Raw genomic sequence first — 17,423 nt, 5'->3', positions numbered from 1 at the left:
TTTAACAATAAAGTTTTAGATCAACGATCCATATAAAGATAAACTTTAGATTCTGGGCAGAAGAAGTTGAAACCAAATCATATTTTACATTTCTTTACTTAGAGGCCTTTTTTTAAAGGTGAACATTTATCAGTTTGTCAATTACCAAATAATTGTTGTTACATCTGCAAAAACACTATCAGTTTACTGGAAATCTGTAAAATGCCATATATCTAAATGTGGCACTAAGCCTATGCCGCCTTTATAAGTACCGTACTTACCCTTCCTGTGTTTGGCTTTTCAGTGTGAAAGCCACAAATTAGTCACCATATTTAAAAAGGGATGATCTGTCTGATCACCACTTAATGATCACCAGATCAGAACACCGGAGTGTTCTCCACTTTCATAGTGACGAACCCCATAGGCAATAATGAATAATAGTAGCATTTGGGTCATATAGTTTTTCAACAATTTGCTATGGATTAGCTCCCAGCTGCAGTGAAAATAAATGGGCAGTAGACTTTTAGTGTGAAATAATGGCCGCAGGTGGTCATCCACTAACCCATTCAAGTGAATGGAAATATGAACCACTACTTTAGGGTAATCATGGTGTATCAAAGCAATGATCACCAGGATTAAAAAGCAGTTTGTTGCTTTACAAATATGGTTATCTTGATGGTGAAATCTGCTAAAAGAAATCTTAAAAAGTTATGAATACTTACCACTTCTTTATATATATAAGCCCCTTAAAATAATCTTGTTCAAGAGAAATGCACAAAAAAACCCTGTCCCCTTAACCTCACTGAGTGTTTAAAATGAAAAAGCAATTGAACTGGACTCCAAATGTATCCCCTCCCCTCTTGGGCTCATTCCCTGAACTGATGAACAAAGATCCTCTCACATTTCCAAGGGTATTCTGAGTTGGGAGCCATGGAGGCTACCATCTTTATATCATTTAGAAAAGCCATTTGGCTGTCTGTAATGCAGTAGGAGGGTAGTGTGTTGCATGCTAGGAAAAAGCATCCAGCAAACTGTGTCATATTACCTGATCTGCATACTCATCCTGGTTCAATGTAAAACCTCATCTACACGGTACAGTTTTCTGTCAGATCGGATCTATAATGCTGGGAATACACCATGAGATTTTTTGGCAGATAGATGGTTAGATAGATAATTTCCGACAGGTCCAATCTGATTTTCGATCGTTTTTCTGATTGATTTCTCGTAGAAGTGAACGGAAATCGATCGGAAAATCGACAGTAAATCTGCTGAAAAAATCTCATCATGCATTCCCAGGATAGACGGATCTATTAGATCATTTTCAACCGGTCCAATTTGATTGTGTTAGATTTTGCAATAAATTGTGGGTACTTATTAAAGCAAAATCTATCCCAAAACTGATCTGAAACAATTTGGATGTCTACACACGATGTAATTTCTTATTAGATCTATCTAATAGATCTGTCTATCTGATGGAAAATTGTACCGTGTAGATAAGGCATCAGAATGATTAGAGGCAGCACACTAAACAGGAATTAAACATTTCTAAAAGGATTTTTAGACGTGTCTTCTATCTATCCATCTATCTATCTATCTATCTATCTATCTATCTATCTATCTATCTCTTCTACAGTCCAATGATAGTGATTACACAAATGATAAAGCACACAGTACCTGTTCTGCTAAAACCTTTGAATTAATTATTAATGCTTTGATTATCAATTATTTAAATACTTCCAGCAAATTAACTCCAGCTACGATATATTTCACATGGGACATATTGTTCTGCTTCCATGTTTCCAGGTTTACACATTTTTGGTTTTGTATTAATTTTGGCTGATGTAAGTGAATCTTTAAAACATGTTCAACACTGGCAACTTAAAAGGTTTAAAACGTGTTAAAGTTCTGGCTTCTTATGAAAATGATGCCATTTCAGTTCAAACTGTAGACTTGGACTGTCTGAGTGGACTATAAAAACTCGCTGGTTTATGTGGTTCTCTGTCAACAGATTAGTATGATTGTAAAATGACAATAAATGAACTCATTTATTACAGTACTGACCGGTAATAAAATAAAAGCACAATTAAAATGTCCTTCCTCATTATGTTGGTCTTTGATGCTGACATGCTTGTTGATATGTATACAGCGCTTGCAATGCCAAAGTTGGCAAAAGTCAGCAATACAAAGTGGTACAATAAACCAAGAGACAGCCTATGAAGTTGTTTTCAACCCCTTTGCTACAAGACCCCCCCCCCCCATCCCCCGGCATTGTAGACTAGTACAGGGCTAGTCTGCACATGAATGGTGCTGCTCCCTGTAGGTGAAACCCCACAAAAAATAGAAGACCATTCACAATTAATAACAATAATGGTGATGGCAGAAAATGGAGATCCCTCATCAAAGTGGTCATCAGTTATATAAATTTGTTGATGTAAATATTTTCAGAAAATGCAGAAACAGCTTGATATAAAAAAGTAAGCCCATAAACCTCTCCATAACCTGAAAGCTTAGCTCCAGGCACATTTCTAAGTACACCATCTGACAGCTGCTTCTTGTGTCAACAAAACTGCTGGTGCAAAAAGTCCTGCATTAGAAATCTGATCACACTGCCAGAAGCAACACCTGGCTGAATCACTTAACAGTATAGTCTGTGGGTGGAGCTAAGAATGGTTCATTTGATATTAGCTAATCAAGCAGCTTGTTACACAGAGAAAAACAAGCCTGCCACTTGCATGCGAACGCTTGTTAATGAAAATTTATGGGCTAGTTTCCATTACATGGGAATATCCAAAACTGACAGCCTGCTGCACTGTACCACATGATGTAGGAGTTTGCATTTAAATCACAATGTTCCTGAATGTCTCTGAATTTGAATTTTTTACACGCAAAGTGCAGGCCTGTACTGGAAACAAGGCCTAACTCTAATACTAGCCCTAAACCTAACTTTAACACAAACCATGAAACAATCAAGTAGTGGAACAAAACCCTCTATACCAGAGGTTCTTAAACTTTTTTGGGTGAGGGCGCCCTTGATGGCTTTGAAATTATTTCAAGGCACCCCTCGGCAAAAACTACCAAAATACCGTTATGACCCTTAATAAGTAGCACCCCCTCCAAGTAGCTAGTGATGCCTATTAGGCAGCATCCGCCTCTTAGTAGTCAGTGACCCCCTCCCCCATTATGCAGCCCCCCGAAAGCACAAAAGGATAAAGAGTCAACCTTGTAGTCCACAAAGACATTTCCCCACATGGGGACTACAGTAAGTAACGGGATTAGAGGTTAACTGGCAGGTAATGCAGCTGGCTGCATTACCTGATGGCATTGTACAAAGGATGGGGATGCATGCCGAGGCACCCCTGGGAGGTGCTCAAGGTGCACCAGGGTGCCGCGGCACCCAGTTTGAGAACCCTGCTCTATACTATTGTTTTTTTTTACTAAGCCTAACCCAAAGATTACTCTAACCATCATGCTAGCCCTAATCAGGGGCGCGTGGCGAACCGGGTGACTGACAGCAAGGGGGTGACGCCACGACCCCCCATGGTGGAAGAGCAGGAGGGGAAGCAGCGCTATAAGAAGGGGCAGCCGGGACAGCGGCGGGGAGGGGGGACAGATTCCCCCCCCTCATCTGGGTCCCCTTCTCCTGCACTCTCCCCCTCCAAAATGCAGTGGCAAACAGGCAGGCAAGGCAGCGGGAGGAGAATAACTCACCTCACTTCTGCGTTCCAGCCACTGGAACGCTGCGTTGCCGTCACGTGCCACTTCTGCGCCTTCAATGTATTATTTGTAGTTCTGGATGTCATGCCCATGCAATGTCTTGAACTTCCCATACATATACCTGTACTTTTCAGACTATAAAACGGTCGTGACCATAACACGCACCAAGGGTTAGAGGACAAAAATCAGGGGAAAAAAATATACTAAACCTGGTGCCTCCATGGTGAAGGGGCATCTTGTGGATTTTGCCCCCTTTGTACTTCATGCCCCCTTGTACCTCTTGTGTCTCCCTTGTATCCTCCTCTGTCCCTTTTGTGTCTGCCTCTGTCATCCTTGTGTCCTCCTCTATGCCCCTTGTGTCCTCTGTTTGTCCCCATTTCCTCCTCTGCATGGGCACAGTACAGGGAGTCCCCGACATTGGGGCGGGTTCAAGGTTCGTATTGGCAGGCATTCACAAGTCAGGAACTTCCTGCATTTAGACTATAAGATGCAGTGACTTTTTTCCCCCACCTTTGGGTGTAAAAAAGGGAGTATGTTCCCCAGTATTTGTTTTGTACTATGTACAGCAATATGGAAGGTATTGGTGATATATATATATATAAATATATATATATATATATATATATATATATATATATATATATAATGCTAGTTTCAGGTTTATGACCCAGACACTACTGCAGCCAAAAAGATCAGCAGGACTGCCAGGCACCTGTCTGTTGCTGCTTAAAGGAATCATTAGGGAAAAATTAAAAAAGCAGCGTTACTCACCTGGGGCTTTCTCCAGCCCCTTGCAGCCGACTGTCCCACGCTGACCGCTCCGCTCTACACCGCCATCCCGGGCTCCCCACACGGTGCAGAGGCTGACCTCGAGGCCGTCCTTACAGAGCTTGCGTGAAGCGCCGCTGTCAATCATATCCACGTTGTCTGCTGGGCACTGCGCAGGCGCAGTAGTTCTGTGTCTGCACAGTGTGCCGCGGACAACATGGCCATGATTGACAGTGGCGCTTTATGCAGGCGCAGTAGGGACGACCTCGAGGTCAGCCTCTGCACCGTGTGGGGAGCCCGGGATGGCAGCATAGAGTGTCAGCGTGGGACAGTCGGCTGCAAGGCGCTGGAGAAAGCCCCAGGTGAGTAACGCTGGTTTTTTCCCTTATAATTCCTTTGAAAGGAAATAAATGTAGCAGCCTCCATATCCCTTTCAGTCCAGGTGTTCATTCGCTCCCCCTTTTCTGTCCTGCATTCTAACAGTAATAAATCCTTTACTATGTTAAACTGAGATAATATTAACACATGTAAAATTATTATAAAATCTATTTAACGCTGGTTGAAAGCACTAATCCCTAAAGCAAAATATTATCTGACATCCTCCTTACATCCTATTGTTATGTCATTGCCACTTGTTGTACGAATAGCACACTGCAGATTCCTTTTTACATTCTGAAACCTGCTTGTTTGCTCAGCGGCAGATATGCTTTAAACACTCAATAAACAAAAAGATTGTAAAGACAATATAGTAAGTGAGCCACTGAGTGTTCTCTGCTTGAATAAACAAATACAATTATGTGAAACCTCTATTTTCCTTTCCTATCACATATGGCGTGATGATACAAATCATTTGGTGAAAGGATATTTCAGTGAAAAACGGCTCATTGAGTAGTGGAATGGTGGAAGGCTTGAAGTGTTCAGCTTGCACGATGTCATGCTGCTTTGTAATGTTTCTTTATTAGGGACTAGCATCTGCAGTCAAAAGAACAATACATGAACAAGGTGCACAATCAATCAAGCATTGCACGCTGCTATGTGTTCTTCTGAATTACAGAAATATGGAGATGGATGTATCAAAAATAAACAAAAAAAAATCTGAAATCAGAAAAATGGTGTTGATACATATGTTTTGGGGTTCAGGTTAAAGTGTAACTCAAAGCAGCAATCCAATCATATATTTAGACATTTAAGTTGAAAAAAAACGTGTCCACCAAGCAAGATGTGTCCAAGTTCAGCCTCTTGACCCCCACTGTACCTTAAAGTGTCACTGTCAGGCATAAAATAAAAAATCAATTCTTTATTTTTATCTGGTAAACAAATAATAAGGATGCTAACCAGGCAATCAAAAATTTTAAAATCACTATTACTTTTCTTGTTGTTAAATAATCATTCCCCAGTTTACCGGACTCTTATTTGGTACATTGCCACACAAAGGAAGTTGCAGGGCATGCTGGGTTGTCTATTTTTGCGTCCTTACTTTCCTCTCAGACTTAACTAATGCTGCCTGATTGGCTGAAGCCTCTTTCCCTCCTGTTTTCCCCTCCCAACCCTCTGTTCCTCTCTGATTGGCCAATATTTCTCATGCTGAGAAAATGCACTTTCTATTGCAGAGCTGGGTGGGAGTGTAGACTGGGAGGAGGGCAGGCAATGCATACACAATCAGGCAGAGGAAAGTAATGCTAGGTACAGATGATGCTTTTTTTTGTCTATTGTCCGTTCCATCGAGTTTTTCCCCTCGATTTCCCACTTGATTATCTTATCTTCTCTTAACAATTTCCATTTACTTCTATGAGAAATCGAGCGATAAAACAATGGAAAGTTATATTGGACATGATGGAAATTCTCTACTGAGTGCATCTATCGAACGCAAAAAACGTATCGTGTGTACCTAGCATAAGAGAGGAAATTACATCAGGATTGGCTTCAAGATACACAGTTAAAATGGAGAATCCTAAGAAGGATTTTCTCTTTTTTTACTATAGAAAAATCACTAAAATCAAACGTAGACAGTACAATACATGTATTATGTAAGTAGAGCAAGTATTTATCTACTTATATATGTGGGTTTTTTTTTCCTGAGATAGTATGGCTGACAGCTCCTCTTTAATTTAGCAGCAAGGATAAAAATACCTTCCGGACTAAGTCAAGGTACAATCTTCCTACACCTACTAATTACAGATGTGGGAACCCTTGAAAGTTAGGACACATACATGTCCTTTTTAAAAGTGAATGTGAAATTTGTCATAACGAGTTCCTCTGATGGGATATTTGCTACTTTTTTCTACCATGCTTAGATCATGTCCTCTTGTTCTTTGTACATGAATAGGAATAAAAATGTTGTAGTTTCCTATAATAAATATGATCCATTCACTTTTTACTGTTTGACTTCTATCCCACAGCCAGTTCTCTATCCACATACACACATTTCCCCTAGTCCCTGCACCCTGACATTCTGCACCAGGCAGTTAACAGCTTTTACAAAGTTCACGTATGTTATATCTATTGCTTTTTAAAAATCTAGATTTGCATTCATCATTAAACAAAAGTTGAGCACACTGGTCACACAAGACATATCTTTAGTAAACCCATGTTGATTATGGGAAATTACATTAATTGCTTCTATATAATTTTGTATAGCAAAATTATACATTACCACCATTAAACAGTTTACAAAGAGCAGATGCTTAGCTTACAGATGTTTGGTTTCCCGTTTCTGATTTTTTTCCTTCATTGAGTAATGGAAAAACATAATCTGTAGGCTAGTCATATGAGCCTGACCCACTTTAAATAGTAGGCATTCTGTAGGTTTTCTACAGAAAGTAAAGGTATTGGAAAACCATAAACAGGTACTTTATGAAAATAAAAGTACTGTCTCCAACACATTATTGCAGTTAAAGTGGACCTGAACTGTTGCACAGGACAAAAAAGAAAGACATAGACAAATGCACTCTGTATCTATTTAGAGAGATCAGCCTGTCTAATCCCTCCCTCATCTGTGACAAATCACCACTGTAATTTGATCTCTCTCAGGTGTGTCAGCTCAGGAATCTCCTCTGCCACAGCAGAGCAGCTTATTTGTGAACACAGAAAGTTAACAATATGTCTTTTTACATAAAAGAAGGTAGTAGACACAGTGCCGATTCATTGCCGGATCAGCTGTAAGAAAGAAATGTTTTTCTGTAAAGGTTATTATGCTGTTGCGTACCTTTTAGGCTGGACCCACACTATAAGCACTTTTGGGAGCGTTTGCATTTGATTAGTGTTTTGTGAGCACTTTTTAAAAATCGCTCCCATTCACTTTCATTAAAATCGCGATAAAAATCGCAAAAAAATTGCCGCGCTCGCGATCAGAATTTTTATGAAAGTGAGTGGGAGCGAAGGAAGCTAATCAAGCGCAAAGGCTCCCAAAAGCGCTTATAGTGTTGATCCAACCTTAGAGCAGGTCGGCTTTAAAACTGCATTGCTACCTATCTATCTTTCCACAAGCACTGCCAGGGGATAAGCTTGTACCGGCCAAGCACAGACATTCACACAGCACTGTGTGCATAATAAGCTACTTAATGATGGCTTCAAGGGAGTTTCTTCATCTTGGCTCAGGATACTGCTGGTCCCCAGCTGAAATGGGACACAAGTGCGATTGCTGTCAGCCCGTATGGGTCTTGCAGCCGATTTTAATAGGTGAGACCACTCGAAATAGTATAGCATTAGCCCAGTTCATATGACTTCTGTTACACTGTGCACTTTTTTTTCTTCTTTACCTTCCTCTTGCAGTACTGTTTTACACAGGATGCAACACCTGTCTCTCCTGCATGCTCACAGAATGCTGTCTAGAAGGCACTACCTCTAGAGCAGTGATGGTTAACCTTGGCACTCCAGCTGTGACAAAACTACAAATCCCATAATGCCTCTGCCTCACCGAGTTATGCATAGAGCTGTCAGAGTATTGCAATGCCTCATGGGACTTGTAGTGCCACCACAGCTGGAGTGCCAAGGTTAGCCATTACTGCTCTAGCGCAACCCCTACTATATGAGAATGCTTGTGTTCAAAAACTAGACTTCATATAAAAAAGGCTATTACACCTACTACACAAAACTCATTCCAAAGCGGTACCCTGAAATTCTAGTTTAAAGTGAACCTGTGAGGAGAAAAACCTCCCCACACACAGGCCTTGTTGGCAGATTTTAAGGGGGTGCCAGTGCTGGATCAGGGGTGCTGAGGAGGATGGGGGGAGCCTCTTCCAGAGGCTTCTCCTTCCTGAGGTAAGTACCCCCTAGGGCAGGGGTCTCAAACTAAATTTACCTGGGGGCCGCAGGAGGCAAAGTCAGGATGAGGCTGGGCCGCATAAGGAATTTCACAATCGCGGCGCATCGCCGCCTCTGCCCGCCCCTCTCACTCTTCTTTCACAGAGAGGGGCGGGAGAGGCGGCGATCCGTGAGGCGATTGACGTCAGGAGGGGCAGAGCTGAAGCTGAAAGCTCTGCCCCTTCCAGGAAATGCCGGCGGATTGCCCCCCGGGCGATTTGGGGGCTCTGCACCCCTCGTTTAGCGGCGGGGATGCGGCGGATTACTTAGGAGCACTGAAGCGAACTATAAGGAAGCTTTTGCCGGCGAGGACTACAAAATATTGTATCGAGGGCCGCAAATGGCCCGCGGGCCGCGAGTTTGAGACCCCTGCCCTGGGGGCACTTTTTTCACTACAGGTACACTTTAAGTATACATCTCAACAGTTACATCTCAACTTTCACACATACAGGAAAAATCAGACCATTATGTTTAAAAGATACATTTTCATGTGTCTGTGGACACGTCCAATGCTCACATAGCCAAATAACTTAAAAAATCCTAGGCCATGGCACTTGTTTGTAAATTATGTGTGGAATTTATGAACATTTCAAATGGCCCATTGCAATTCTGCCAATGTAGAATTTGATTGGTCCTTTTTAAAGCTGCTTAAATTTGCATGCAAAATTTACATAATCCTGCACCAACTCAGAAATATTAGCATCTCATTGACCATCCCTAATCATTAACCACTTACTCCACTGCTACAGTATATCTACGTAAGCTGTGGCACCCTCCAAGCCACAATGACATAGATATACTGACTTGTTTGCAGCCCTGCTGTGTACGATCGGGTGCACTGTCAGCTGCATTACTAATTGGCAAAAGGGAGCATGTTCCCTTATAGCCAATTAGTCCACCCCCCTCCCATGAACGATCGCTGCAGTTGTCAACTGCAGTGATCCTTCATCTGTCCCTCTACGTGCATAAATAGTTAAAAAAACCCTTCAGCAAGCAGCCTCACTCACCTTACCTCGTTCCTGCGACTATCCTGAAGCCCGAACCTCTGATCCCCGCTCTGCAGTCAGCCCCGCTATGCCGAATATCTGGGTCCCAGCTTGATAACGTCATCAAGCCGGGACCGGATATTAGGCATAGCGGGGCTGACTGCAGAGCGGGGATCGGAGGCTCGGGCTTCAGGAGAGTCGCAGGAACGAGGTAAGGTGAGTGAGGCTGCTTGCTGGAGGATTTTTTTTAACTATTTATGCATGGAGGGGGCTGCCTGATAGGGGGGGGGGGGGGCATCTGGCTATCGATCCTGGGGGAGGGGGTATTTAAAAGGGGGGGATGTTAAAATCACTGGGGGACATCTAGCTAACTGGGGGGGGGGGGTGTCTAATAGTAAGGCACATCTGGTTACCCTGGGGGGGGGGATAATCTAATACCGGGGGCACATTTGGCTATGATGGGGGGGCCGGTGCTAATCCTGGGGACATATCTGGCTGAAATGGGGGAATGGTGATCCCAGGGGCACATCTAGCTATAATTAGGGGCACTATTCTTAGGGGCATATCTGACGATCTATGCTGGGGGTGGCAAATGCAGGGGACACATCTGACTATAATGGGGGGCTTATCTTGGGGACATATCTGACTATCCTGGGGGGGGGGGCTGATACATATGGCTATCTATTCTGGGGGACATAATACTAGTGGCATGGTTTTTATGACAGTAGCACTTTTTATTTTTAAGCTGGAACCGATAAAAACTGAGAAATCATGCATTTTTAATTTTTTTCCTCTTTTTTCCCATTAAAATGAATAGAAAACAACTATTTTCTTAGTACAAAATACCCTCCAATGAAAGCCTAGTTTGTCTTGAAAAAAAAACGGTATATAGATCATTTAAGTGTCATGAGTAGGGATAAAGTTATTGCTGATTAACTAGGGTCATGGCTAAAACATCAAAATGGCTCTGGTCCATAAGGGAGAAAACAAGGTCTGGATGCGAAGTGGTTAATAAACTGTTACCCACTCTTAAGTCAGACATCTTTCACCACTGCTGTTCTTATGAAATGGGTGTTATAGGGCTGGAAAGTGTTGTGCTCATGGTCCCTAGTGCAAAACCACATATCCTGGAAGCGCCCCATGGCTTTTAATCTAATCATTGTTCAACTTAAATGCTTCCCCTCTCAAAAAAACAAGTCCAGCTACTGAGTACATGCTCAAGCCACATCCAGCTCTGCACAATGCTTGCATGAATGAGTTGACTATAGTGGTTTCAAACAGGGCTAAAGAGTCAGAGTCGAGTAGTCCAAGCAATTTTGGGTACCTGAAGTCGGAGTTGGTGGTTTCAATAAAATAAGGAATTGGGGTCAGATGATTTTTGTACCAACTCCATAACACTGGTAAGTATTTGACTAAGGAGTCGAAGTTCAGGAGTGGGAGCAATTTTGGGTACCTGGAGTCGGAGGTTTTATAAACTGAGAAGTCAGAGAAGAGAGTTGGAGTCAGATGATTTTTGTACTGACTCCATAGCACTGGTTTCAAAACCATTACAAACATGCATAAAAATAGTCGCGAATACCATTTTCATAACACAGTATTTATTCATGTTCTATTGTAGTTCATATATTCTATGACAGTTTTGATGTTTGTGTTCCTTTAAGTCTAAGTCAGGGCTACCAATCCAGATATATAAAGCATCTTTAACCTAACATCATGGACTTATGTGCAGTGATTAATTTTGAACTGTAAGCACCTCCATGAGCAGAGACTCGCGAATGCCATAAGGCACTGCTAAATCAATTTATGGTGTAAGGATGAATGAATACAAATTTGTTTCCAGTGTTTAAAAAAAAGAAAATATGTATTCTTTTTCTTTCCTTTTCAATTTTAAAGATAGCACACTAGGCTGGCTCCTGATCTCTACCTGTGTTCCCCATCTTCTTTCTCTAAAGGTTATGGGTTGTACCAAACTACAGGATGAAAGGACACTGATAATATAATAAATTATATCTGAAATTAAAATTCATGTTTCCTGTGGAAATAAAAAAAAATGAATTATATAGCTTTACGCAGCGTGACCAACGGCCGTCGCTTGTCCCACTCTGTGCCCTGGCTCCTCCACCTCCACCGGACCATCACCTTTGAACATCACCAGGATGAGGTAGTCATTGTTTGTGGTATCCAGATGGATGTCTGTCACTTTTTGCAACAATAAATTACACTGGACGAAAGGTGCCCGGGACTGATCTTTCTTCTTCTACAGTTACATTACGCTACAGAGCAACCTCCATAGGTAAGTTCATTTAACACTGCCCCCCCCCCCCCCCCCACACACACACACACAAAGCAGACATCATTTACAAACCTTTCTTAGGGGGAGGATCATTTTCAATATTTTTACATTAGAGTTGCTCAGGTCACTTTAATTTTCCACAGAATATCGGCTCCACAATGGCAGCCATAAACTATCATACAATAGTTAGCTGTACTAAAGCTCTGATATGAATAATATGCCACAAATAATGCATATGCTTTGTCCATGTCAGCAATCAAGGTTGCACATGGGTTCAAACAAACAAAACATTACATATGCAGAAAAAAATTCAAGGAAACAAAGAATATACAGAGCATCGCAATGTTACACATTACAATATGTCAGTCTGAACTTTTACAATGAAGAACAAGAAGGATTAGTTGCTCAAAAAGTCTAATCCACACTCTCATAGCCTCGCTCACGCACATCAACTTTTTTTTTGTTCTATCAGAAGACAAAAAATCAATTTAAAAATATTGCAATGCCGACTCCATAACTTTAATAAAACCCCCACTGTTCTCAATACAGGCTACTTATTTGTTTATTATTTGCTATTACTATTTGTAACCTTCTGAAAAACTGATCTGAGGAAATGGAACTAACTCCACTCTTCATGTCTTCATCTAGCAGAATTTGAAAGTGATTTCTTGCAGAAGTATTACGGTAGCTTGGGTGGTCTTTTTTGAAGGAAGCTATCAAGAATGATTTGCAACCACTGTCAGTCCATGCTGAGCAAAGGGCCATTCTGTGTGATGAATCACAGCTATAGGATGGAAAATAGGGTCAGGAAGGATCAATGTTAATGGTAGAGCAGACTGAGAAGCGCAAAAAAGAAGACTCATCTGAGGTCATTTCCTTCAATCACTTAGGTTTAATCAACCTCTTTGAACAGGAAGGTACGGTATAGTTTTGTTTTGTTGTAGATAAAACTTCCAGTCGAGATAAAGACAGAGGTTAAGATCGGATGAGTTTGCAATAAATAATATTTACAACTGTTGGCAAAGTAACTTAAAACTGGGTAAACTGCCCAAACTGTAACATTCTTCTGGCTGTGAGTCAAGCTGAATTATTGCAAATACCTTCTGTTTTAAGAAGGCAAATCACACTAAGCATTGCTGTTTAGTAGGAGGGATTTTCAGTCTCTTTTAGTCCTCCTTGTGGGTTTGGGTCACCTCAAGCTTTTTGTGTACTCTGTTGTACTGGTCCAAGCTCTATCCCATAGAACCATATCAATCTCTGCCAAGCACTGAGGAGAACCAACAGGCTGTCTACATGTTGGGTTGATGTGTCTCTGTAAAATGTAAAGCTATAGGCTTGCTATACACCAGCAGTTCTGGATGTAAGCCTGGTTTCAGGGCCATACATAGATAATTTGCATATTCAGTAGTGGTGCATTGTGGGTAACCACAGATGTTCACTTCAAGCTGAATTATTGCAAATGTCTTCTGTTCTAAGAAGGCAAACCACACTAAGTGTTGCTTTTTAGTAGGTGGGATTTTTTGTCTCATTTAGTCCCCTATACTTTCCTTGCGGTTTTGGGTCACCCCGAGCTGCATGGTTACTCAAAATGTAACAATTTTGAGTAACCAAGGGCTATCTATGACTTCTTACTTTCTGTGCACATTTGTTGGAAGACTCACAACTCTGACTGATGGCTGCTTCACATTCTTGTTTATGTTATGGTCCAATGAAAGAACTACAATTTGGTAAGAAAGGATATCCAAATCTTTAAATGATGCTAATTACAAATCTGGCCTGAACAAGTGTAAGTTTATTGTTATAAGTGCACTCATCCTTTAACTCACCTATAGTAGTTAGTAAATCATGGCAAATCTGTTCCACCTGTATTTCAGTGAATGGGGAACTAAAATTTTGTTTTCAAGATAGGTATTATTATAACTCATAATAAACTAGTGAAGGTGTCATTTGGATTTTAAATCATACAATACCATAGCAATTATAACAGTCATACTCTAGACTACAGGTGTCAGTCAAACACAAGGCCTGCAGGCCAAAAGCGGCCCCCATGGCATTTTATGCGACCCTTGAGAGTCTCAAATGTGCATCATTGTAAGCAGCAAAAGAACAGCACACTGACTTCCCATCCAGGGAAGCACACTGGTGATAGTGTTTCTGATTGAAACATTGATCCAGGATGCAGCAATACCTCCCCCCCACCACCACCACCACCATCCCAGCATCCAAACCTTTCAACCCCACGTGGCTGTGGCTTGTACACACCTTCCTCCCAACACTATCTCATCACATAGCAGAATAGCGCAGTGGAGCAGTGTAATATCTACCTACTCCAGTGATGCATTGTGTCTCTTCTGTTCTTCCTGGAAGTCACACACTCTATGCTGCATACCTCATTTTCCATATCACAAGACATGCCTCAGGAGCCAGAGGTATGCAGCATAGAGTGTGTGATTGTCAGGAAGATCAGAGGAGAGGAGGATGATACCATTTAATGGCTGACATAAAAAATAAGAGTAAGCTTTTGGCTATTTCACCTTCATCAGACCCGAATCCTGTATGCTGAAAAGTTGTTAGAGCACACAGCTATATACATGCAACATCAAAAGGGAATATATGCAACATAAAAAGGGGATACTGGTTCTTATTCAATTCACTATTTCTCCAAGGTGATATTTTGACACCTTCTCTATTGCATTTTTAAGCCACCAGCAAAAAAAGAAAATAATTTTGACCATACTCTTTTGGTACTCAATTGTGTGACGAAAAGTTACTTTAAACGGAGGAGAAAAGGAGAAAACTTAGGAGAAAAAGTAAAATGAGGGCCGCTGACTGCATTAAAAGTAAAGCCAATAGAGGATTAGATACAGTAGACAGTAGATAACAGATGATGTGTAATTCATCCTGGCAGCAGCGGCCACAATCACAAATAAGGCACTGATAAAACCAAGAGAACAAAAAAATCCTGCCCTTACCCAGGGATTGGAGTCCAATGTGTGCCGTAGTTATTACGTGTTTCGCACCGCTTGGATGCTTCCTCGAAGATGTTCTCTTGGTTTGATCAGTGCCTTTTTTGTGATTGTAGCAGTGGCTTTATTGATGCATGTTCTGCCATACTAATGCTGGGAATACACGGCTCGATTCTGAGTCATTTAGATGGCTCGATATTTAATTTCCGACACGTCTGCTCTCCCGCCCGATCGTTTCGCCGCTTGATTCTGCATTGAGGACAATGGAAAAAGATCAGAAAAACAAGCGGAAGATAAGAGAATCGCTTGCAGAATCGAGCGGGGAATCGATCGAGCAGAAGAATCGAGTGGCACAATCGAGCCGTGTATGCCCAGCATAAGACAGATTACTGTGACATTACGAACTGGCTTATCCTGTGTATACTGAATTATCCTTATGTAGATGAGTCTTGTTTATACATTATTGGTGCAAACTGTCTGCTACCCTACTGTGTGGTTTTAAGTGATTTTTACAAGCATACGTCCCTAATAAGTATCTGCCAGTTTTCCACAGAATTTAAGTATTAGAAAAGGTCCATTAAGTTGGATGTTTTAACAATACAAAATCTCATGTGAGGTGGACAACTGCCCACCTCACACTTATCAAAGGTCAACAAACACTGAAATATATACAGTTTATAGTTTTATTAACTCCCCACTGTTTAAACACAACCCTCTATAATAGCTCCAGAATCTCTATGCAAAAAGTTCAAACAATCTCCAACTAACAGGTACATGGGAAATATGGCAGTTGGACTGTGCAACTTCTGTTCCGTAAGTGCTTTTGTATATAAGGAAATACTTAAGAATCCCCGTGAGGAGATGGACCCGTCCAAAATCTGTCCGATTTTTATTGCATACTGTAAAATGCTCTATAAATTGCTTTTTTTCCCCTATGTTGCTGTAGCAGCAACATAGGGAAAAAAAGCAATTTATAGAGCATTTTACTCTGTACATGTATATGTATGTACCGTATTTTTCGGTCTATAAGGGCACTTTTCCACTTGCAATTGCTAGCGTTAGCGCTAAATGCTAGCGATTGCGATTCAGCAAAATCCTTTTTTTTTCTCAGCGGTAGTATTTGCGATTTTGCTATGCACTGCAGGGCACAGCAAAATTGCGGCAATAATCGCTCCCCCGCGCGATCGCGTTTGTGTAAAAATCGAATCACGGTAGTGGAAATAACCTACCGCAATTCCTATGTTATTTAGCAAACCCTAGCGATTTTAAAATCGCTAGTGATTTGCGCTTTTGCGATTCAGCAAAGGCAATCGCGATAGTGGAAAAGGGCCCTAAGATGCACTTTTTCTCCCCCAAAATTGGGAGGGAAAAGTCAGTGTGTCTTATAGTCCAAATACATGGGATTCGGATTGAACAGAACAGATTGCAGAGTGGCCAGCGGAAGCCTTACCAATCCGCCAGCTGCGCGCTCCAAGTCCCCTCCTCCAGTGCGGGTGATATGCTGCCCCAGGCTCCAATTGGGTAATGCTGGAAGCCAGCCGTGCACTCCAAGTCCCCTCCTCCAGTGCGGGTGATTTGCTGCTCCAGGCTCCAAGCGGGCGATCCTGTTAGTCGGCCGGGCGCTCCAAGTCCTCTCCTCCATCCTCCGAGCAGACATTCTACATCACGCTGCGTGACATGGTCGTGCTCCAAATCCCTTCCTCTGTCCTCCAAGTGGGAGATATGCTTCATCCTCCATCCTGGTGCCCTCTTGCTGCCTGACCTGCTGGTGTATGTGCAACGTGGTCATGCATAACGGCAGTGAGAGCGCTGGAAACAGCATGGTGACCTCTCTGCCCCAGGCTCCCAGCGGTCAATGGTGGAAGTTCAGTTATGGAACTTTGTTGAGCAGAAGGGGTATACTGGCAGGACGATCGCTGCACACACAGGTAGGTGAGGAGGGGATCATGGAGCATGTTCCTGGGAGCTCCTCCCAGGAACATGCTCCATGATCCCCTCCTCACCTACCTGTGTGTGCAGCGATCGTCCTGCCAGTATACCCCTTCTGCTCAAGGGGTAGCGGTAGCCTGGATACAGCTTACACAGGAGCTGCTTTAGTGCTATGGTGTCAGGGATGCAGCAAGGAATGGTAAAGGGATCAGTGACATGGAGGTCCCTCTTCTGCTGAACTTCTCTTGTAAATAGTTGCAGGCTGTTATCTGCTACTTCCTCCATGACTGCACTGCATGCAGGCAGCAGTAATTACTAAGGAAAGCCATTTCCACTGGATCTTAATTGGTTAACATATAAAACCATCCATTACTGCTTTAACTTTATTGGTGTCCAGTAAATGTGCTCTTTTACAGGAGAAATCTCCAAAGCCCCTTAGTGTAGGTTAGTTAGTGTAGCTAGTGGGGCAACAGGTGTTAGTGTAGT

At 42.1% G+C, this 17,423-nt stretch overlaps 1 protein-coding gene and 1 long non-coding RNA gene across 2 annotated transcripts in view; one reads left to right on the top strand and one right to left on the bottom strand.

Annotated features, from left to right (window-relative positions):
* LOC137517605 (uncharacterized) overlaps positions 1–11,962 on the top strand; it is a 28,265-nt gene extending 16,303 nt beyond the window's left edge. The window contains exon 3 of the long non-coding RNA XR_011020594.1: positions 11,702–11,962. This is a non-coding gene — a long non-coding RNA (uncharacterized lncRNA). The remainder of the gene's footprint in view (positions 1–11,701) is intronic.
* LOC137518635 (cadherin-6-like) overlaps positions 1–17,423 on the bottom strand; it is a 510,593-nt gene that overhangs the window by 313,599 nt on the left and 179,571 nt on the right. The window lies entirely within an intron of this gene.

This window comes from Hyperolius riggenbachi, chromosome 5, assembly GCF_040937935.1.
Source record: "Hyperolius riggenbachi isolate aHypRig1 chromosome 5, aHypRig1.pri, whole genome shotgun sequence".
Taxonomy (NCBI): domain Eukaryota; kingdom Metazoa; phylum Chordata; class Amphibia; order Anura; family Hyperoliidae; genus Hyperolius; species Hyperolius riggenbachi.
The sequence above is the reverse complement of the archived record's forward strand: the minus strand, read 5'-3'. Positions and strand labels throughout refer to the sequence as shown.